Consider the following 25,503-nt stretch of genomic DNA (forward strand, 5'->3'; position numbering starts at 1 on the left):
AATTGAATGTTTACCTCCAGAAACATGAAGCAAAAGCCATCCGTTAACAAAAAAAGTCCATTTATATTCATTCATTCTTTTGAAAGCCTTATTACTCGCTTTAAATGGTTTTATAATGTCATTAATGATTTTAAGTTGAATTTTTTTTACATTTTTGAGAAAAACAGCTTATAATTGAACGTATACCTCAAGAAACGTGAGGCGAAAGCCATCCACTGACAAGAAAAGTCTATTTATAGTCACTCATGCCTTTCAAAGCCTTATTACTCGCTTTAAATGGTTTTATAATCTCATTATTGATTTTAAGTTCAATTTTTTTACATTTTTCATTAAAACGTATTGAGATTGCATGTTTACCTTGGGAAACATGGAGCGAAAGCCATCCACTACCAAGAAAATTCCGTTTATAGTCACTCATGCCTTTGAAAGCCTTATTACTTGCTTTAAATGGTTTTATAATCTCATTATTGATTTTAAGTTGAATTTTTTGACATTTTTCATTAAAACAGATTGAAATTGCATGTTTACGTCAGGAAACAAGGAGTGAAAGCCTTCCACTAACAAGAAATGTCCATTTATAGTCACTCATGCCTTTGAAAGCCTTATTACTCGCTTTAAATGGTTTTATAATCTCATTATTAATTTTGAGGTAAATTGTTTGCCTTTTTTATTAAAACATATTGAAATTGCATGTTTACCTCGGGAAACATAAAGTGAAAGCATTCCACTAACAAGAAAAGTCTATTTATAGTCACTCATGCCTTTGAAAACGTTATTACTCGCTTTAAATGGTTTTATAATCTCATTATTGATTTTAAGTTGAATATTTTTACATTTTTCGTTAAAACAAATTAAAATTGCATGTTTACCTAGGGAAACATGGAGCGAAAGCCATCCACAAACAAGAAAAGTCTATTTATAGTCACTCATGCCTTTGAAAGCCTTATTACTCGCTTTAAATGGTTTTATAATCTCATTATTAATTTTGAGGTTAATTGTTTTACATTTTTCATTAAAACAGATTGAAATTGCATGTTTACCTTGAGAAACATGGAGTGAAAGCCATCCACTAACAAGAAAAGCTCATTTATAGTCACTCATGCTTTGAAAGCCTTCTTACTCGCTTGAAATGGTTTTGTAATCTCATTATTAATTTTGAGGTGACTTTTTCTACATTTTTTCTTAAAACAAATTGAAATTGCATGTTTACCTCGAGAAACATGGAGTGAAAGCCATCCACTAACAAGAAAAGTCCATTTATAGTCACTGATGCCTTTGAAAGCCTTGTTACTAGTTTTAAATTGTTTTATAATCTCATTATTGATTTTAAGTTGAATTTTTTTACATTTTTTATTAAAACAGATTGAAATTGCATGTTTACCTCGGGAAACATGGAGTGAAAGCATTCCACTAACAAGAAAAGTCTATTTATTGTCACTCATGCCTTTGAAAACCTTATTACTCTCTTTAAATGGTTTTATAATCTCATTATTAATTTTAAGTTGAATTTTTTAACCTTTTTAGTTAAAACAGATTGAAATTGCGTGTTTACCTCGGGAAACATGGAGCGAAAGCCATCCACAAACAAGAAAGGTCCATTTATAGTCACTCATGCCTTTAAAAGCCTTATTACTCGCTTTAAATGGTTTTATAATCTCATTATAAATTTTGAGGTTAATTTTTTTACATTTTTCATTAAAACAGATTGAAATTGCATGTTTACCTCGAGAAACATGGAGTGAAAGCCATCCACTAACAAGAAAAGTCCATTTATAGTCACTCATGCCTTTGAAAGCCTTATTACTCGCTTTATATTGTTTTATAATCTCATTATTGATTTTAAGTTGAATTTTTTCACATTTTTCATTAAAACATATTAGCATTGAATGTCTACCCCCAGAAACATGAAGCGAAAGCCATCCATTAACAAGAAAAGTCCATTTATATTCATTCATTCTTTTGAAAGTCTTATTACTCGCTTTAAATGGTTTTATAATGTCATTACCGATTTTAAGTTGAATTGTTTTACATTTTTGATAAAAACAGCTTATAATTGAATGTTTACCTCAAGAAATGTGAAGCGAAAGCCATCCATTGGCATGAAAAGTCTATTTATAGTCACTCATGCCTTTGAAAGCCTTATTACTCGCTTGAAATGGTTTTATAATCTCCTTATTCATTTTGAGTTGAAATTTTTTACATTTTGCTTTAAAACAAATTGAGATTGCATGTTTACCCTGGGAAATATGGAGCAAAAGCCATCCACAAACAAGAAAATTCCTTTTATAGTCACTCATGTCTTTGAAATCCTTATTACTCATTTTAAATGGTTTTATAATGTCATTACTGATTTTAAGTTGAATTGTTTTTGCGTTTTTGATAAAAACAGCTTATAATTGAATGTTTACCTCGAGAAATGTGAGGCGTAAGCCATCCATTGACAAGAAAAGTCTATTTATAGTTACCCATGGCTTTGAAAGCCTTATTACTCGTTTTAAATTGTTTTATAATCTCATTATTGATTTTAAGTTGAATTTTTTTTACATTTTTCATTAAAACAGATTGAAATTGCATGTTTACATCCGAAAACATGGAGCGAAAGCCATCCACTAACAAGAAAAGTCCATTTATAGTCACTCATGCCTTTGTAAGCCTTATTACTAGCTTTAAATTGTTTTATAATCTCATTATTGATTTTAAGTTGAATTTTTTTACATTTTTTATTAAAACAGATTGAAATTGCATGTTTACCTCGGGATATATGGAGTGAAAGGATTCCACTAACAAGAAAAGTCTATTTATTGTCACTCATGCCTTTGAAAACCTTATTACTCTCTTTAAATGGTTTTATAATCTCATTATTAATTTTAAGTTGAATTTTTTAACCTTTTAAGTTAAAACAAATTGAAATTGCATGTTTACCTCGGGAAACATGGAGCGAAAGCCATTCACAAACAAGAAAGGTCCATTTATAGTCACTCATGCCTTTAAAAGCTTTATTACTCGCTTTAAATGGTTTTATAATCTCATTATAAATTTTGAGGTTAATTTTTTTACATTTTTCATTAAAACAGATTGAAATTGCATGTTTACCTCGAGAAACATGGAGTGAAAGCCATCCACTAACAAGAAAAGTCCATTTATAGTCACTCATGCCTTTGAAAGCCTTATTACTCGCTTTAAATAGTTTTATAATCTCATTATTAATTTTGAGGTGACTGTTTTTACATTTTTTATTAAAACAGATTGAAATTGCATATTTACCTCGAGATACATGGAGTGAAAGCCATCCACTAACAAGAAAAGTCCATTTATAGTCACTCATGTCTTTGAAAGCCTTATTACTCGCTTTAAATTGTTTTATAATCTCATTATTGATTTTAAGTTGAATTTTTTTACATTTTTCATTAAAACATATTGGCATTGAATGTCTACCCCCAGAAACATGAAGCGAAAGCCATCCATTAACAAGAAAAGTCCATTTATATTCATTCATTCTTTTGAAAGTCTTATTACTCGCTTTAAATGGTTTTATAATGTCATTACCGATTTTAAGTTGAATTTTTTTACATTTTTGATAAAAACAGCTTATAATTGAATGTTTACCTCAAGAAACGTGAAGCGAAAGCCATCCATTGGCATGAAAAGTGTATTTATAGTCACTCATGCCTTTGAAAGCCTTATTACTCGCTTGAAATGGTTTTCTAATCTCCTTATTCATTTTGAGTTGAATTTTTTTACATTTTGCTTTAAAACAAATTGAGATTGCATGTTTACCCTGGGAAATATGGAGCAAAAGCCATCCACAAACAAGAAAATTCCTTTTATAGTCACTCATGTCTTTGAAATCCTTATTACTCGTTTTAAATGGTTTTATAATGTCATTACTGATTTTAAGTTGAATTGTTTTTGCGTTTTTGATAAAAACAGCTCATAATTGAATGTTTACCTCGAGAAATGTGAGGCGTAAGCCATCCATTGACAAGAAAAGTCTATTTATAGTTACCCATGGCTTTGAAAGCCTTATTACTCGTTTTAAATTGTTTTATAATCTCATTATTGATTTTAAGTTGAATTTTTTTTACATTTTTCATTAAAACATATTGAAATTGCATGTTTACATCCGAAAACATGGAGCGAAAGCCATCCACTAACAAGAAATGTCCATTTATAGTCACTAATGCCTTTGAAAGCCTTATTACTCGCGTTAAATGGTTTTATAATCTCATTATTAATTTTGAGGTGAATTTTTTTACATTTTTTGTTAAAACAGATTGAAATTGCATGTTTACCTCGGGAAACATGGAGTGAAAGCATTCCACTAACAAGAAAACTCTATTTATAGTCACACATGCCTTTGAAAACCTTATTACTCGCTTTAAATGGTTTCATAATCTCATTACTAATTTTGAGGTGAATTTTTTTACATTTTTTATAAAAACAGCTTATAATTGAATGTTTACCTCAAGAAACGTGAAGCGAAAGCCATCCATTGACAAGAAAAGTCTATTTATAGTTGCTCATGCCTTTCAAAGCCTTATTACTCGCTTGAAATGGTTTTATAATATCATTATTGATTTTAAGTTGAATTTTTTTGCATTTTGCCTTAAAACAAATTGAGATTGCATGTTTACCCTGCGAAACATGGAGCGAAAGCCATCCACTAGCAAGAAACTTTCTTTTATAGTCACTCATGTCTTTGAAATCATTATTACTCGCTTTAAATGGTTTTATAATGTCATTACTGATTTTAAGTTGAATTGTTTTTACATTTCTGATAAAAACAGCTTATAATTGAATGTTTACCTCGAGAAACTTGAGGCGTAATCCATCCATTGACAAGAAAAGTATATTTATAGTCACTCATCGCTTTGAAAGCCTTGTTACTCGCTTTAAATTGTTTTATAATTTCATTATTGATTCTAAGTTTAATTTTTGTACATTTTTCATTAAAACAGATTGAAATTGCATGTTTACATCAGGAAACATGGAGCGAAAGCCATCGACTAACAAGAAATGTCCATTTATAGTCACTCATTTCTCTGAAAGCCTTATTACTCGCTTTAAATGCTTTTATAATCTCATTATTAATTTTGAGGTGAATTTTATTACATTTTTTATTAAAATAGATTGAAATTGCATGTTTACCTTGGGAAACATGGAGTGAAAGCATTCCACTAACAATAAAAGACTATTTATAGTCACTCATGCCTTTGAAAACCTTATTACTCGCTTCAAATAGTTTTATAATCTCATTATTGATTTTAAGTTGAATTTTTTTATATTTTTCATTAAAACAGATTGAAATTGCATGTTTACCTCGGGAAACATGGAGCGAAAGCCATCCACTAACAAGAAAAGTCCATTTATAGTCACTCATGCCTTTGAAAGCCTTATTACTCGCTTTAAATAGTTTTATAATCTCATTATTAATTTTAAGGTGAATTTTTTTACATTTTTGATAAAAATAGTTTATAATTGAATGTTTACCTCAAGAAACGTGAAGCGAAAGCAATCCATTCGCATGAAAAGACTATTTATAGTAGCTCATGCCTTTCAAAGCCTTATTACTCTCTTTAAATGGTTTTATAATCTCATTATTCATTTTAAGTTAAATTTTTTTACATTTCGCATTAAAACAAGTTGAGATTGCATGTTTACCCTGGGAAACATGTTGCGAAAGCCATCCACTAACAAGAAAATTCCTTTTATAGTCACTCACGTCTTTGAAATCCTTATTACTTGCTTTAAATGGTGTTATAATGTCATTACTGATTTTAAGTTGAATCGTTTTTACATTTTTGATAAAAACAACTTATAATTGAATGTTTACCTCGAGAAACGTGAGGCATAAGCCATCCATTGACAAGAAAAGTCTATTTATAGTCACTCATGGCTTTGAAAGCCTTATTACTCGCTTTAAATTGTTTTATAATCTCATTATTGATTTTAAGTTGAATTTTTTTACATTTTTCATTAAAATAGATTGAAATTGCATGTTTAGATCAGGAAACATGGAGCGAAAGCCATCCACTAACAAGAGATGTCCACTTATAGTCACTCATGCCCTTGAAAGCCTTGTTACTCGCTTTAAATGCTTTTATAATCTCATTATTAATTTTGAGGTGAATTTTTTTACATTTTTTATTAAAACAGATTGAAATTGCATGTTTACCTCGGGAAACATGGAGTGAAAGCATTCCACTAACAAGAAAACTCTATTTATAGTCACTCATGCCTTTGAAAACCTTATTACTCGCTTTAAATGGTTTTATAATCTCATTATTAATTTAGAGGTGAATTTTTTTACATTTCTAATAAAAACAGCTAATAATTGAATGTTTACCTCGAGAAACGTGAGGTGTAAGCCATCCATTGACAAGAAAAGTCTATTTATAGTCACTCATCGCTTTGAAAGCCTCATTACTCGCTTTAAATTGTTTTATAATCTCATTATTCATTTTAAGTTGATTTTTTTTACATTTTTCGTTCAAACAGATTGAAATTGCATGTTTACAACAGGAAACATGAAGCGAAAGCCATCCACTAATAAGAAATGTCTATTTACAGTCACTCACGCCTCTGAAAGCCTTATTACTCGCTTTAAATGCTTTTATAATCTCATTATTAATTTTAAGGTGAATTTTTTTATATTTTTTATTAAAACAGATTGAAATATCATATTTATCTGGGGAAGCATGGAGTGAAAGCATTGCACTAACAAGAAAAGTCTATTTATAGTCACTCATACCTTTGAAAACCTTATAACTCGCTTTAAATGGTTTTACAATCTCCTTATTGATTTTAAGTTAAATTTTTTTACACTTTTTGTTAAAACATATTGAAATTGCATCTTTACCTTGAGAAACATGGAGCGAAAGCAATCCACTGACAAGAAAAGTCCATTTATAGTCATTCATGCCTTTGAAAGCCTTATTACTAGCTTTAAATGGTTTTATAATCTCATTATTAATTTTGAGGTGAATTTTTTTACATTTTTCATCAAAACAGATTGAAATTGCATGTTTACCTCGAGAAACATGGAGTAAAAGCCATCCACTAACAAGAAAAGTCCATTTATAGTCACTCATACCTTTGAAACCCTTATTACTCGCTTTAAATGGTTTTATAATCTCATTATGAATTTTGAGGTGACTTTTTTGACATTTTTCATTAAAACAAATTGAAATTGCTTGTTTACCTTGAGAAACATCGAGTGAAAGCCATCCACTAACAAGAAAAGTCCATTTATAGTCACTCATGCCTTTAAAAGCCTTATTACTCGCTTTAAAAGGTTTTATAATCTCATTATTTATTTTGAGATGACTTTTTTTACATTTTTTATTAAAACAGATTGAAATTGCATGTTTACCTCGGGAAACATGGAGCGAAAGCCATCCACTAACAAGAAAAGTCCATTTATAGTCACTCATGCCTTTGAAAGCCTTATTACTCGCTTTAAATAGTTTTATAATCTCATTATTAATTTTAAGGTGAATTTTTTTACATTTTTGATAAAAATAGTTTATAATTGAATGTTTACCTCAAGAAACGTGAAGCGAAAGCAATCCATTCGCATGAAAAGACTATTTATAGTAGCTCATGCCTTTCAAAGCCTTATTACTCTCTTTAAATGGTTTTATAATCTCATTATTCATTTTAAGTTAAATTTTTTTACATTTCGCATTAAAACAAATTGAGATTGCATGTTTACCCTGGGAAACATGTTGCGAAAGCCATCCACTAACAAGAAAATTCCTTTTATAGTCACTCACGTCTTTGAAATCCTTATTACTTGCTTTAAATGGTGTTATAATGTCATTACTGATTTTAAGTTGAATCGTTTTTACATTTTTGATAAAAACAACTTATAATTGAATGTTTACCTCGAGAAACGTGAGGCATAAGCCATCCATTGACAAGAAAAGTCTATTTATAGTCACTCATGGCTTTGAAAGCCTTATTACTCGCTTTAAATTGTTTTATAATCTCATTATTGATTTTAAGTTGAATTTTTTTACATTTTTCATTAAAATAGATTGAAATTGCATGTTTAGATCAGGAAACATGGAGCGAAAGCCATCCACTAACAAGAGATGTCCACTTATAGTCACTCATGCCCTTGAAAGCCTTGTTACTCGCTTTAAATGCTTTTATAATCTCATTATTAATTTTGAGGTGAATTTTTTTACATTTTTTATTAAAACAGATTGAAATTGCATGTTTACCTCGGGAAACATGGAGTGAAAGCATTCCACTAACAAGAAAACTCTATTTATAGTCACTCATGCCTTTGAAAACCTTATTACTCGCTTTAAATGGTTTTATAATCTCATTATTAATTTAGAGGTGAATTTTTTTACATTTCTAATAAAAACAGCTAATAATTAAATGTTTACCTCGAGAAACGTGAGGTGTAAGCCATCCATTGACAAGAAAAGTCTATTTATAGTCACTCATCGCTTTGAAAGCCTCATTACTCGCTTTAAATTGTTTTATAATCTCATTATTCATTTTAAGTTGATTTTTTTTACATTTTTTGTTCAAACAGATTGAAATTGCATGTTTACAACAGGAAACATGAAGCGAAAGCCATCCACTAATAAGAAATGTCTATTTACAGTCACTCACGCCTCTGAAAGCCTTATTACTCGCTTTAAATGCTTTTATAATCTCATTATTAATTTTAAGGTGAATTTTTTTATATTTTTTATTAAAACAGATTGAAATTGCATATTTATCTGGGGAAGCATGGAGTGAAAGCATTCCACTAACAAGAAAAGTCTATTTATAGTCACTCATACCTTTGAAAACCTTATAACTCGCTTTAAATGGTTTTACAATCTCCTTATTGATTTTAAGTTAAATTTTTTTACACTTTTTGTTAAAACATATTGAAATTGCATCTTTACCTTGAGAAACATGGAGCGAAAGCAATCCACTGACAAGAAAAGTCCATTTATAGTCATTCATGCCTTTGAAAGCCTTATTACTAGCTTTAAATGGTTTTATAATCTCATTATTAATTTTGAGGTGAATTTTTTTACATTTTTCATCAAAACATATTGAAATTGCATGTTTACCTCGAGAAACATGGAGTAAAAGCCATCCACTAACAAGAAAAGTCCATTTATAGTCACTCATACCTTTGAAACCCTTATTACTCGCTTTAAATGGTTTTATAATCTCATTATGAATTTTGAGGTGACTTTTTTGACATTTTTCATTAAAACAGATTGAAATTGCTTGTTTACCTCGAGAAACATCGAGTGAAAGCCATCCACTAACAAGAAAAGTCCATTTATAGTCACTCATGCCTTTGAAAGCCTTATTACTCGCTTTAAAAGGTTTTATAATCCCATTATTTATTTTGAGATGACTTTTTTTACATTTTTTATTAAAACAGATTGAAATTGCATGTTTACCTCGAGAAACAGAGAGTGAAAGCCATCCACTACCAAGAAAAGGCCATTTATAGTCACTCATGCCCTTGAAAGCCTTATTACACGCTTTAAATTGTTTTATAATCTCATTATTGATTTTAAGTTGAATTTTTTTAAATTTTTCATTAAAACAGATTGAAATTGCTTGTTTACATCAGGAAACATGGAGCGAAAGCAATCCACGAACAAGAAATGTCCATTTATAGTCACTCATGCCTTTGAAAGCCTTATTACTCGCTTTAAATGATTTTATAATCTCATTATTAATTTTGAGGTGAATTTTTTTACATTTTTTATTAAAACAGATTGAAATTGCATGTTTACCTCGGGAAACATGGAGTGAAAGCATTCCACTAACAAGAAAAGTCTATTGATAGTCACTCATACCTTTGAAAACCTTATAACTCGCTTTAAATGGTTTTACAATCTCATTATTGATTTTAAGTTAAATTTTTTTCCACTTTTTGTTAAAACAGATTGAAATTGAATCTTTACCTCGAGAAACATGGAGCGAAAGCAATCCACTGACAAGAAAAGTCCATTTATAGTCACTCATGCCTTTGAAAGCCTTATTACTCGCTTTAAATGGTTTTATAATCTCATTATTAATTTTGAGGTGAATTTTTTTACATTTTTCATTAAAACAGATTGAAATTGCATGTTTACCTCGAGAAACATGGAGTAAAAGCCATCCACTAACAAGAAAAGCCCATTTATAGTCACTCATGCCTTTGAAACCCTTATTACTCGCTTTAAATGGTTTTATAATCTCATTATGAATTTTGAGGTGGCTTTTTTGACATTTTTCATTAAAACAGATTGAAATTGCACGTTTACCTCGAGAAACATGGAGCGAAAGCCATCCACTAACAAGAAAAGTCCATTTATAGTCACTCATGCCATTGAAAGCCTTATTACTCGCTTTGAATGGTTTTATAATCTCATTATTAATTTTGAGGTGAATTTTTTTACATTTTTCAATAAAACAGATTGAAATTGCATGTTTACCTCGAGAAACATGGAGTAAAAGCCATCCACTAACAAGAAAAGTCCACTTATAGTCACTCATGCCTTTGAAACCCTTATTACTCGCTTTAAATGCTTTTATAATCTCATTATTAATTTTGAGGTGACTTTTTTTACATTTTTTATTAAAACAGATTGAAATTGCATGTTTACTTCGAGAAACATAGAGTGAAAGCCGTCCACTAAAAAGAAAAGTCCATTTATAGTCACTCATGCCTTTGAAAGCCTTATTACTCGCTTTAAATGGTTTTATAATCTCATTATTAAATTTAAGTTGAATTTTTTTACATTTTTGATAAAAACAGCTTATAATTGAATGTTTACCACAAGAAATATGAAGCGAAAGCCATCCATTGACAACAAAAGTCTATCTATAGTCACTCATTCCTTTCAAAGCCTTATTACTCGCTTTAAATGGTTTTATAATCTCATTATTGATTTTAAGTTGAATTTTTTTACATTTTTTGTTAAAACATATTGAGATTGCTTGTTTACCTTGGGAAATATGGAGCGAAAGCCATCCACTAACAAGAAAGGTCCATTTATAGTCACTCATGCCTTTGAAAGCCTTATTACTCGCTTTAAATGGTTTTATAATCTCATTATTAATTTTAAGGTGAATTTTTTTACATTTTTCATTAAAACAGATTGAAATTGCATGTTTACCTCGAGAAACATGGAGTAACAGCCATCCACTAACAAGAAAAGTCCATTTATAGTCACTCATGCCTTTGAAACCCTTATTACTCGCTTTAAATGGTTTTATAATCTCATTATGAATTTTGAGGTGGCTTTTTTGACATTTCTCATTAAAACAGATTGAAATTGCATGTTTACCTCGAGAAACATGGAGTGAAAGCCATCCACTAACAAGAAAAGTCCATTTATAGTCACTCATGCCTTTGAAAGCCTTATTACTCGCTTTAAATGGTTTTATAATCTCATTATTAACTTTGAGGTGAATTTTTTTACATTTTTCATTAAAACAGATTGAAATTGCATGTTTACCTCGAGAAACATGGAGTGAAAGCCATCCACTAACAAGAAAAGTCCATTTATAGTCACTCATGCCTTTGAAAGCCTTATTACTCGCTTTAAAAGGTTTTAGAATCTCATTATTAATTTTGAGGTGAAATTTTTTACATTTTTTATTAAAACAGATTGAAATTGCATGTTTACCTCGGGAAACATGGAGTGAAAGCATTCCACTAACAAGAAAACTCTATTTATAGTCACTCATGTCTTTAAAATCCTTATTACTAGCTTTAAATGGTTTTATAACGTCATTACTGATTTTAAGTTTAATTATTTTTACATTTTTGATAAAAACGGCTTATAATTGAATGTTTACCTCGAGAAACGTGAGGCGTAACCCATCCAATTGACAATAAAAGTTTATTTATAGTCACTCATGGCTTTGAAAGCCTTATTACTCGCTTTAAATTATTTTATAATCTCATTATTGATTTTAAGTTGATTTTTTTAAAATTTTTCATTAAAACAAATTGAAATTGCATGTTTACATCAGGAAACATGGAGCGAAAGCCATCCACGAACAAGAAATGTCCATTTATAGTCACTCATGCCTTTATAAGCCTTATTACTCGCTTTAAATGGTTTTAAAATCTCATTATTAATTTTGAGGTGACTTTTTTTACATGTTTTATTAAAACAGATTGAAATTGCATGTTTACCTCGAGGAACATGGAGTGAAAGCCATCCACTAACAAGAAAAGTCCATTTATAGTCACTGAAGCCTTTGAAAGCCTTATTACTCGCTTTAAATAGTTTTATAATCTCATTATTAATTTTGAGGTTACTTTTTGTACATTTTTCATTAAAACAGATTGAAATTGCACGTTTACCTCGAGAAACATGGAGTGAAAACCATCCACTAACAAGAAAAGTCCATTTATAGTCACTCATGCCTTTGAAAGCCTTATTACTCGCTTTAAATGGTTTTATAATCTCATTATTGATTTTAAGTTGAATTTTTTTACATTTTTTGTTAAAACATATTGAGATTGCATGTTTAGCTTGGGAAATATGGAGCGAAAGCCATCCACTAACAAGAAAAGTCCATTTATAGTCACTCATGCCATTGAAAGCCTTATTACTCGCTTTGAATGGTTTTATAATCTCATTATTAATTTTGAGGTGAATTTTTTTACATTTTTCAATAAAACAGATTGAAATTGCATGTTTACCTCGAGAAACATGGAGTAAAAGCCATCCACTAACAAGAAAAGTCCACTTATAGTCACTCATGCCTTTGAAACCCTTATTACTCGCTTTAAATGCTTTTATAATCTCATTATTAATTTTGAGGTGACTTTTTTTACATTTTTTATTAAAACAGATTGAAATTGCATGTTTACTTCGAGAAACATAGAGTGAAAGCCGTCCACTAAAAAGAAAAGTCCATTTATAGTCACTCATGCCTTTGAAAGCCTTATTACTCGCTTTAAATGGTTTTATAATCTCATTATTAAATTTAAGTTGAATTTTTTTACATTTTTGATAAAAACAGCTTATAATTGAATGTTTACCACAAGAAATATGAAGCGAAAGCCATCCATTGACAACAAAAGTCTATCTATAGTCACTCATTCCTTTCAAAGCCTTATTACTCGCTTTAAATGGTTTTATAATCTCATTATTGATTTTAAGTTGAATTTTTTTACATTTTTTGTTAAAACATATTGAGATTGCTTGTTTACCTTGGGAAATATGGAGCGAAAGCCATCCACTAACAAGAAAGGTCCATTTATAGTCACTCATGCCTTTGAAAGCCTTATTACTCGCTTTAAATGGTTTTATAATCTCATTATTAATTTTAAGGTGAATTTTTTTACATTTTTCATTAAAACAGATTGAAATTGCATGTTTACCTCGAGAAACATGGAGTAACAGCCATCCACTAACAAGAAAAGTCCATTTATAGTCACTCATGCCTTTAAAACCCTTATTACTCGCTTTAAATGGTTTTATAATCTCATTATGAATTTTGAGGTGGCTTTTTTGACATTTCTCATTAAAACAGATTGAAATTGCATGTTTACCTCGAGAAACATGGAGTGAAAGCCATCCACTAACAAGAAAAGTCCATTTATAGTCACTCATGCCTTTGAAAGCCTTATTACTCGCTTTAAATGGTTTTATAATCTCATTATTAACTTTGAGGTGAATTTTTTTACATTTTTCATTAAAACAGATTGAAATTGCATGTTTACCTCGAGAAACATGGAGTGAAAGCCATCCACTAACAAGAAAAGTCCATTTATAGTCACTCATGCCTTTGAAAGCCTTATTACTCGCTTTAAAAGGTTTTAGAATCTCATTATTAATTTTGAGGTGAAATTTTTTACATTTTTTATTAAAACAGATTGAAATTGCATGTTTACCTCGGGAAACATGGAGTGAAAGCATTCCACTAACAAGAAAACTCTATTTATAGTCACTCATGTCTTTAAAATCCTGATTACTAGCTTTAAATGGTTTTATAACGTCATTACTGATTTTAAGTTTAATTATTTTTACATTTTTGATAAAAACGGCTTATAATTGAATGTTTACCTCGAGAAACGTGAGGCATAACCCATCCAATTGACAATAAAAGTTTATTTATAGTCACTCATGGCTTTGAAAGCCTTATTACTCGCTTTAAATTATTTTATAATCTCATTATTGATTTTAAGTTGATTTTTTTAAAATTTTTCATTAAAACAAATTGAAATTGCATGTTTACATCAGGAAACATGGAGCGAAAGCCATCCACGAACAAGAAATGTCCATTTATAGTCACTCATGCCTTTATAAGCCTTATTACTCGCTTTAAATGGTTTTAAAATCTCATTATTAATTTTGAGGTGACTTTTTTTACATGTTTTATTAAAACAGATTGAAATTGCATGTTTACCTCGAGGAACATGGAGTGAAAGCCATCCACTAACAAGAAAAGTCCATTTATAGTCACTGAAGCCTTTGAAAGCCTTATTACTCGCTTTAAATAGTTTTATAATCTCATTATTAATTTTGAGGTTACTTTTTGTACATTTTTCATTAAAACAGATTGAAATTGCACGTTTACCTCGAGAAACATGGAGTGAAAACCATCCACTAACAAGAAAAGTCCATTTATAGTCACTCATGCCTTTGAAAGCCTTATTACTCGCTTTAAATGGTTTTATAATCTCATTATTGATTTTAAGTTGAATTTTTTTACATTTTTTGTTAAAACATATTGAGATTGCATGTTTAGCTTGGGAAATATGGAGCGAAAGCCATCCACTAACAAGAAAAGTCCATTTATAGTCACTCATGCCATTGAAAGCCTTATTACTCGCTTTGAATGGTTTTATAATCTCATTATTAATTTTGAGGTGAATTTTTTTACATTTTTCAATAAAACAGATTGAAATTGCATGTTTACCTCGAGAAACATGGAGTAAAAGCCATCCACTAACAAGAAAAGTCCACTTATAGTCACTCATGCCTTTGAAACCCTTATTACTCGCTTTAAATGCTTTTATAATCTCATTATTAATTTTGAGGTGACTTTTTTTACATTTTTTATTAAAACAGATTGAAATTGCATGTTTACTTCGAGAAACATAGAGTGAAAGCCGTCCACTAAAAAGAAAAGTCCATTTATAGTCACTCATGCCTTTGAAAGCCTTATTACTCGCTTTAAATGGTTTTATAATCTCATTATTAAATTTAAGTTGAATTTTTTTACATTTTTGATAAAAACAGCTTATAATTGAATGTTTACCACAAGAAATATGAAGCGAAAGCCATCCATTGACAACAAAAGTCTATCTATAGTCACTCATTCCTTTCAAAGCCTTATTACTCGCTTTAAATGGTTTTATAATCTCATTATTGATTTTAAGTTGAATTTTTTTACATTTTTTGTTAAAACATATTGAGATTGCTTGTTTACCTTGGGAAATATGGAGCGAAAGCCATCCACTAACAAGAAAGGTCCATTTATAGTCACTCATGCCTTTGAAAGCCTTATTACTCGCTTTAAATGGTTTTATAATCTCATTATTAATTTTAAGGTGAATTTTTTTACATTTTTCATTAAAACAGATTGAAATTGCATGTTTACCTCGAGAAACATGGAGTAACAGCCATCCACTAACAAGAAAAGTCCATTTATAGTCACTCATGCCTTTGAAACCCTTATTACTCGCTTTAAATGGTTTTATAATCTCATTATGAATTTTGAGGTGGCTTTTTTGACATTTCTCATTAAAACAGATTGAAATTGCATGTTTACCTCGAGAAACATGGAGTGAAAGCCATCCACTAACAAGAAAAGTCCATTTATAGTCACTCATGCCTTTGAAAGCCTTATTACTCGCTTTAAATGGTTTTATAATCTCATTATTAACTTTGAGGTGAATTTTTTTACATTTTTCATTAAAACAGATTGAAATTGCATGTTTACCTCGAGAAACATGGAGTGAAAGCCATCCACTAACAAGAAAAGTCCATTTATAGTCACTCATGCCTTTGAAAGCCTTATTACTCGCTTTAAAAGGTTTTAGAATCTCATTATTAATTTTGAGGTGAATTTTTTTACATTTTTTATTAAAACAGATTGAAATTGCATGTTTACCTCGGGAAACATGGAGTGAAAGCATTCCACTAACAAGAAAACTCTATTTATAGTCACTCATGTCTTTAAAATCCTTATTACTAGCTTTAAATGGTTTTATAACGTCATTACTGATTTTAAGTTTAATTATTTTTACATTTTTGATAAAAACGGCTTATAATTGAATGTTTACCTCGAGAAACGTGAGGCGTAACCCATCCAATTGACAATAAAAGTTTATTTATAGTCACTCATGGCTTTGAAAGCCTTATTACTCGCTTTAAATTATTTTATAATCTCATTATTGATTTTAAGTTGATTTTTTTAAAATTTTTCATTAAAACAAATTGAAATTGCATGTTTACATCAGGAAACATGGAGCGAAAGCCATCCACGAACAAGAAATGTCCATTTATAGTCACTCATGCCTTTATAAGCCTTATTACTCGCTTTAAATGGTTTTAAAATCTCATTATTAATTTTGAGGTGACTTTTTTTACATGTTTTATTAAAACAGATTGAAATTGCATGTTTACCTCGAGGAACATGGAGTGAAACCCATCCACTAACAAGAAAAGTCCATTTATAGTCACTGAAGCCTTTGAAAGCCTTATTACTCGCTTTAAATAGTTTTATAATCTCATTATTAATTTTGAGGTTACTTTTTGTACATTTTTCATTAAAACAGATTGAAATTGCACGTTTACCTCGAGAAACATGGAGTGAAAACCATCCACTAACAAGAAAAGTCCATTTATAGTCACTCATGCCTTTGAAAGCCTTATTACTCGCTTTAAATGGTTTTATAATCTCATTATTGATTTTAAGTTGAATTTTTTTACATTTTTTGTTAAAACATATTGAGATTGCATGTTTAGCTTGGGAAATATGGAGCGAAAGCCATCCACTAACAAGAAAAGTCCATTTATAGTCACTCATGCCATTGAAAGCCTTATTACTCGCTTTGAATGGTTTTATAATCTCATTATTAATTTTGAGGTGAATTTTTTTACATTTTTCAATAAAACAGATTGAAATTGCATGTTTACCTCGAGAAACATGGAGTAAAAGCCATCCACTAACAAGAAAAGTCCACTTATAGTCACTCATGCCTTTGAAACCCTTATTACTCGCTTTAAATGCTTTTATAATCTCATTATTAATTTTGAGGTGACTTTTTTTACATTTTTTATTAAAACAGATTGAAATTGCATGTTTACTTCGAGAAACATAGAGTGAAAGCCGTCCACTAAAAAGAAAAGTCCATTTATAGTCACTCATGCCTTTGAAAGCCTTATTACTCGCTTTAAATGGTTTTATAATCTCATTATTAAATTTAAGTTGAATTTTTTTACATTTTTGATAAAAACAGCTTATAATTGAATGTTTACCACAAGAAATATGAAGCGAAAGCCATCCATTGACAACAAAAGTCTATCTAGAGTCACTCATTCCTTTCAAAGCCTTATTACTCGCTTTAAATGGTTTTATAATCTCATTATTGATTTTAAGTTGAATTTTTTTACATTTTTTGTTAAAACATATTGAGATTGCTTGTTTACCTTGGGAAATATGGAGCGAAAGCCATCCACTAACAAGAAAGGTCCATTTATAGTCACTCATGCCTTTGAAAGCCTTATTACTCGCTTTAAATGGTTTTATAATCTCATTATTAATTTTAAGGTGAATTTTTTTACATTTTTCATTAAAACAGATTGAAATTCCATGTTTACCTCGAGAAACATGGAGTAACAGCCATCCACTAACAAGAAAAGTCCATTTATAGTCACTCATGCCTTTGAAACCCTTATTACTCGCTTTAAATGGTTTTATAATCTCATTATGAATTTTGAGGTGGCTTTTTTGACATTTCTCATTAAAACAGATTGAAATTGCATGTTTACCTCGAGAAACATGGAGTGAAAGCCATCCACTAACAAGAAAAGTCCATTTATAGTCACTCATGCCTTTGAAAGCCTTATTACTCGCTTTAAATGGTTTTATAATCTCATTATTAACTTTGAGGTGAATTTTTTTACATTTTTCATTAAAACAGATTGAAATTGCATGTTTACCTCGAGAAACATGAAGTAAAAGCCATCCACTAACAAGAAAAGTCCATTTATAGTCACTCATGCCTTCGAAACCCTTATTACTCGCTTTAAATGGTTTTATAATCTCATTATGAATTTTGAGGTGGCTTTTTTGACATTTTCCATTAAAACAGATTGAAATTGCATGTTTACCTCGAGAAACATGGAGTGAAAGCCATCCACTAACAAGAAAAGTCCATTTATAGTCACTCATGGCTTTGAAAGCCTTATTACTCGCTTTAAATGGTTTTATAATCTCATTACTGATTTTAAGTTTAATTATTTTTACATTTTTGATAAAAACGGCTTATAATTGAATGTTTACCTCGAGAAACGTGAGGCGTAACCCATCCAATTGACAATAAAAGTTTATTTATAGTCACTCATGGCTTTGAAAGCCTTATTACTCGCTTTAAATTATTTTATAATCTCATTATTGATTTTAAGTTGATTTTTTTAAAATTTTTCATTAAAACAAATTGAAATTGCATGTTTACATCAGGAAACATGGAGCGAAAGCCATCCACGAACAAGAAATGTCCATTTATAGTCACTCATGCCTTTATAAGCCTTATTACTCGCATTAAATGGTTTTAAAATCTCATTATTAATTTTGAGGTGACTTTTTTTACATGTTTTATTAAAACAGATTGAAATTGCATGTTTACCTCGAGGAACATGGAGTGAAAGCCATCCACTAACAAGAAAAGTCCATTTATAGTCACTGAAGCCTTTGAAAGCCTTATTACTCGCTTTAAATAGTTTTATAATCTCATTATTAATTTTGAGGTTACTTTTTGTACATTTTTCATTAAAACAGATTGAAATTGCACGTTTACCTCAAGAAACATGGAGTGAAAACCATCCACTAACAAGAAAAGTCCATTTATAGTCACTCATGCCTTTGAAAGCCTTATTACTCGCTTTAAATGGTTTTATAATCTCATTATTGATTTTAAGTTGAATTTTTTTACATTTTTTGTTAAAACATATTGAGATTGCATGTTTAGCTTGGGAAATATGGAGCGAAAGCCATCCACTAACAAGAAAAGTCCATTTATAGTCACTCATGCCATTGAAAGCCTTATTACTCGCTTTGAATGGTTTTATAATCTCATTATTAATTTTGAGGTGAATTTTTTTACATTTTTCAATAAAACAGATTGAAATTGCATGTTTACCTCGAGAAACATGGAGTAAAAGCCATCCACTAACAAGAAAAGTCCACTTATAGTCACTCATGCCTTTGAAACCCTTATTACTCGCTTTAAATGCTTTTATAATCTCATTATTAATTTTGAGGTGACTTTTTTTACATTTTTTATTAAAACAGATTGAAATTGCATGTTTACTTCGAGAAACATAGAGTGAAAGCCGTCCACTAAAAAGAAAAGTCCATTTATAGTCACTCATGCCTTTGAAAGCCTTATTACTCGCTTTAAATGGTTTTATAATCTCATTATTAAATTTAAGTTGAATTTTTTTACATTTTTGATAAAAACAGCTTATAATTGAATGTTTACCACAAGAAATATGAAGCGAAAGCCATCCATTGACAACAAAAGTCTATCTATAGTCACTCATTCCTTTCAAAGCCTTATTACTCGCTTTAAATGGTTTTATAATCTCATTATTGATTTTAAGTTGAATTTTTTTACATTTTTTGTTAAAACATATTGAGATTGCTTGTTTACCTTGGGAAATATGGAGCGAAAGCCATCCACTAACAAGAAAGGTCCATTTATAGTCACTCATGCCTTTGAAAGCCTTATTACTCGCTTTAAATGGTTTTATAATCTCATTATTAATTTTAAGGTGAATTTTTTTACATTTTTCATTAAAACAGATTGAAATTCCATGTTTACCTCGAGAAACATGGAGTAACAGCCATCCACTAACAAGAAAAGTCCATTTATAGTCACTCATGCCTTTGAAACCCTTATTACTCGCTTTAAATGGTTTTATAATCTCATTATGAATTTTGAGGTGGCTTTTTTGACATTTCTCATTAAAACAGATTGAAATTGCATGTTTACCTCGAGAAACATGGAGTGAAAGCCATCCACTAACAAGAAAAGTCCATTTATAGTCACTCATGCCTTTGAAAGCCTTATTACTCGCTTTAAATGGTTTTATAATCTCATTATTAACTTTGAGGTGAATTTTTTTACATTTTTCATTAAAACAGATTGAAATTGCATGTTTACCTCGAGAAACATGAAGTAAAAGCCATCCACTAACAAGAAAAGTCCATTTATAGTCACTCATGCCTTCGAAACCCTTATTACTCGCTTTAAATGGTTTTATAATCTCATTATGAATTTTGAGGTGGCTTTTTTGACATTTTCCATTAAAACAGATTGAAATTGCATGTTTACCTCGAGAAACATGGAGTGAAAGCCATCCACTAACAAGAAAAGTCCATTTATAGTCACTCATGGCTTTGAAAGCCTTATTACTCGCTTTAAATGGTTTTATAATCTCATTATTAACTTTGAGGTGACTTTTTTTACATTTTTTATTAAAACAGATTGAAATTGCATGTTTACCTCGAGAAACATAGAGTGAAAGCTATCCATTAACAAGAAAAGCCCATTTATAGTCACTCATGCCCTTGAAAGCCTTATTACTCGCTTTAAATTGTTTTATAATCTCATTATTGATTTTAAGTTGAATTTTTTTAAATTTTTCATTAAAACAGATTGAAATTGCTTGTTTACATCAGGAAACATGGAGCGAAAGCGATCCACGAGCAAGAAATGTCCATTTATAGTCACTCATGCCTTTGAAAGCCTTATTACTCGCTTTAAATGATTTTATAATCTCATTATTAATTTTGAGGTGAATTGTTTTACATTTTTTTATTAAAACAGATTGAAATTGCATGTTTACCTCGTGAAACATGGAGTGAAAGCATTCCACTAACAAGAAAACTCTATTTATAGTCACTAATGTCTTTGAAATCCTTATTACTTGCTTTAAATGGTTTTAAAATCTCATTATTGATTTTAAGTTGAATTTTTTTACATTTTGCATTAAAACAAACTGAGATTACATGTTAACCCTAGGAAACATGGAGCAAAAGCCATCCACTAGCAAGAAAATTCCTTTTATAGTCACCCATGTCTTTGAAATCCTTATTACTCGCTTTAAATGGTTTTATAACGTCATTACTGATTTTAAGTTTAACTGTTTTTACATTTTTTGTTAAAACATACTAAGACTGCATGTTTACCTTGGGAAACATGGAGCGAAAGCCATCCACTAACAAGAAAAGTCCATTTATAGTCATTCATGCCTTTGAAAGCCTTATTACTCGCTTTAAATGGTTTTATAATCTCATTATTAATTTTGAGGTGACTTTTTTACATGTTTTATTAAAACAGATTGAAATTGCATGTTTACCTCGAGGAACATGGAGTGAAAGCCATCCACTAACAAGAAAAGTCCATTTATAGTCACTGATGCCTTTGAAAGCCTTATTACTCGCTTTAAATAGTTTTATAATCTCATTATTAATTTTGAGGTGACTTTTTTTACATTTTTCATTAAAACATATTGAAATTGCACGTTTACCTCGAGAAACATGGAGTGAAAACCCTCCACTAACAAGAAAAGTCCATTTATAGTCACCCATGCCTTTGAAAGCCTTATTACTCGCTTTAAATGGTTTTATAATCTCATTATTGATTTTAAGTTGAATATTTTTACATTTTTTCTTAAAACATATTGAGATGGCATGTTTAGCTTGGGAAATATGGAGCGAAAGCCATCCACTAACAAGAAAAGTCCATTTATAGTCACTCATGCCATTGAAAGCCTTATTACTCGCTTTGAATGGTTTTATAATCTCATTATTGATTTTAAGTTGATTTTTTTAAATTTTTCATTAAAACAGACTGAAATTGCATGTTTACATCAGGAAACATGGAGCGAAAGCCATCAACGAACAAGAAATGTCCATTTATAGTCACTCATGCCTTTGAAAGCCATATTACTCGCTTTAAATGGTTTTATAATCTCATTATTAATTTTGAGGTGACTTTTTTTACATGTTTTATTAAAACAGATTGAAATTGCATGTTTACCTCGAGAAACATAGAGTGAAAGCCATCCACTAAAAAGAAAAGTCCATTTATAGTCACTCATGCCTTTGAAAGCCTTATTACTCGCTTTAAATGGTTTTATAATCTCATTATTAATTTTGAGGTGAATTTTTTTACATTTTTCATTAAAACAGATTGAAATTGCCTGTTTACCTCGAGAAACATGGAGTAAAAGCCATCCACTAACAAGAAAAGTCCATTTATAGTCACTCATGCCTTTGAAACCCTTATTACTCGCTTTAAATGGTTTTATAATCTCATTATGAATTTTGAGGTGGCTTTTTTGACATTTCTCATTAAAACAGATTGAAATTGCATGTTTACCTCGAGAAACATGGAGTGAAAGCCATCCACTAACAAGAAAAGTCCATTTATAGTCACTCATGCCTTTGAAAGCCTTATTACTCGCTTTAAATGGTTTTATAATCTCATTATTAACTTTGAGGTGAATTTTTTTACATTTTTCATTAAAACAGATTGAAATTGCATGTTTACCTCGAGAAACATGGAGTAAAAGCCATCCACTAACAAGAAAAGTCCATTTATAGTCACTCATGCCTTCGAAACCCTTATTACTCGCTTTAAATGGTTTTATAATCTCATTATGAATTTTGAGGTGGCTTTTTTGACATTTTTCATTAAAACAGATTGAAATTGCATGTTTACCTCGAGAAACATGGAGTGAAAGCCATCCACTAACAAGAAAAGTCCATTTATAGTCACTCATGGCTTTGAAAGCCTTATTACTCGCTTTAAATGGTTTTATAATCTCATTATTAACTTTGAGGTGACTTTTTTTACATTTTTTATTAAAACAGATTGAAATTGCATGTTTACCTCGAGAAACATAGAGTGAAAGCCATCCGTTAACAAGAAAAGGCCATTTATAGTCACTCATGCCCTTGAAAGCCTTATTACTCGCTTTAAATTGTTTTATATTCTCATTATTGATTTTAAGTTGAATTTTTTTAAATTTTTCATTAAAACAGATTGAAATTGCTTGTTTACATCAGGAAACATGGAGCGAAAGCGATCCACGAGCAAGAAATGTCCATTTATAGTCACTCATGCCTTTGAAAGCCTTATTACTCGCTTTAAATGATTTTATAATCTCATTATTAATTTTGAGTTGAATTGTTTTACATTTTTTTATTAAAACATATTGAAATTGCATGTTTACCTCGTGAAACATGGAGTGAAAGCATTCCACTAACAAGAAAACTCTATTTATAGTCACTAATGTCTTTGAAATCCTTATTACTCGCTTTAAATGGTTTTAAAATCTCATTATTAATTTTAAGTTGAATTTTTTTACATTTTGCATTAAAACAAACTGAGATTGCATGTTAACCCTAGGAAACATGGAGCGAAAGCCATCCACTAACAAGAAAATTCCTTTTATAGTCACCCATGTCTTTGAAATCCTTATTACTCGCTTTAAATGGTTTTATAACGTCATTACTGATTTTAAGTTTAACTGTTTTTACATTTTTTGTTAAAACATACTAAGATTGCATGTTTACCTTGGGAAACATGGAGCGAAAGCCATCCACTAACAAGAAAAGTCCATTTGTAGTCACTCATGCCTTTGAAAGCCTTATTACTCGCTTTAAATGGTTTTATAATCTCATTATTAATTTTGAGGTGACTTTTTTACATGTTTTATTAAAACAGATTGAAATTGCATGTTTACCTCGAGGAACATGGAGTGAAAGCCATCCACTAACAAGAAAAGTCCATTTATAGTCACTGATGCCTTTGAAAGCCTTATTACTCGCTTTAAATAGTTTTATAATCTCATTATTAATTTTGAGGTGACTTTTTTTACATTTTTCATTAAAACAGATTGAAATTGCACGTTTACCTCGAGAAACATGGAGTGAAAACCATCCACTAACAAGAAAAGTCCATTTATAGTCACCCATGCCTTTGAAAGCCTTATTACTCGCTTTAAATGGTTTTATAATCTCATTATTGATTTTAAGTTGAATATTTTTACATTTTTTCTTAAAACATATTGAGATGGCATGTTTAGCTTGGGAAATATGGAGCGAAAGCCATCCACTAACAAGAAAAGTCCATTTATAGTCACTCATGCCATTGAAAGCCTTATTACTCGCTTTGAATGGTTTTATAATCTCATTATTGATTTTAAGTTGATTTTTTTAAATTTTTCATTAAAACAGACTGAAATTGCATGTTTACATCAGGAAACATGGAGCGAAAGCCATCAACGAACAAGAAATGTCCATTTATAGTCACTCATGCCTTTGAAAGCCATATTACTCGCTTTAAATGGTTTTATAATCTCATTATTAATTTTGAGGTGACTTTTTTTACATGTTTTATTAAAACAGATTGAAATTGCATGTTTACCTCGAGAAACATAGAGTGAAAGCCATCCACTAAAAAGAAAAGTCTATTTATAGTCACTCATGCCTTTGAAAGCCTTATTACTCGCTTTAAATGGTTTTATAATCTCATTATTAATTTTGAGGTGAATTTTTTTACATTTTTCATTAAAACAGATTGAAATTGCCTGTTTACCTCGAGAAACATAGAGTAAAAGCCATCCACTAACAAGAAAAGTCCATTTATAGTCACTCATGCCTTTGAAACCCTTATTACTCGCTTTAAATGGTTTTATAATCTCATTATGAATTTTGAGGTTCCTTTTTTGACATTTCTCATTAAAACAGATTGAAATTGCATGTTTACCTCGAGAAACATGGAGTGAAAGCCATCCACTAACAAGAAAAGTCCATTTATAGTCACTCATGCCTTTGAAAGCCTTATTACTCGCTTTAAATGGTTTTATAATCTCATTATTAACTTTGAGGTGAATTTTTTTACATTTTTCATTAAAACAGATTGAAATTGCATGTTTACCTCGAGAAACATGGAGTAAAAGCCATCCACTAACAAGAAAAGTCCATTTATAGTCACTCATGCCTTCGAAACCCTTATTACTCGCTTTAAATGGTTTTATAATCTCATTATGAATTTTGAGGTGGCTTTTTTGACATTTTTCATTAAAACAGATTGAAATTGCATGTTTACCTCGAGAAACATGGAGTGAAAGCCATCCACTAACAAGAAAAGTCCATTTATAGTCACTCATGGCTTTGAAAGCCTTTTTACTCGCTTTAAATGGTTTTATAATCTCATTATTAACTTTGAGGTGACTTTTTTTACATTTTTTATTAAAACAGATTGAAATTGCATGT

This window comes from Theobroma cacao, chromosome 4 (genome assembly GCF_053813885.1).
Source record: "Theobroma cacao isolate CCN51 chromosome 4, ASM5381388v1, whole genome shotgun sequence".
NCBI classification, from domain to species: Eukaryota; Viridiplantae; Streptophyta; class Magnoliopsida; order Malvales; family Malvaceae; genus Theobroma; species Theobroma cacao.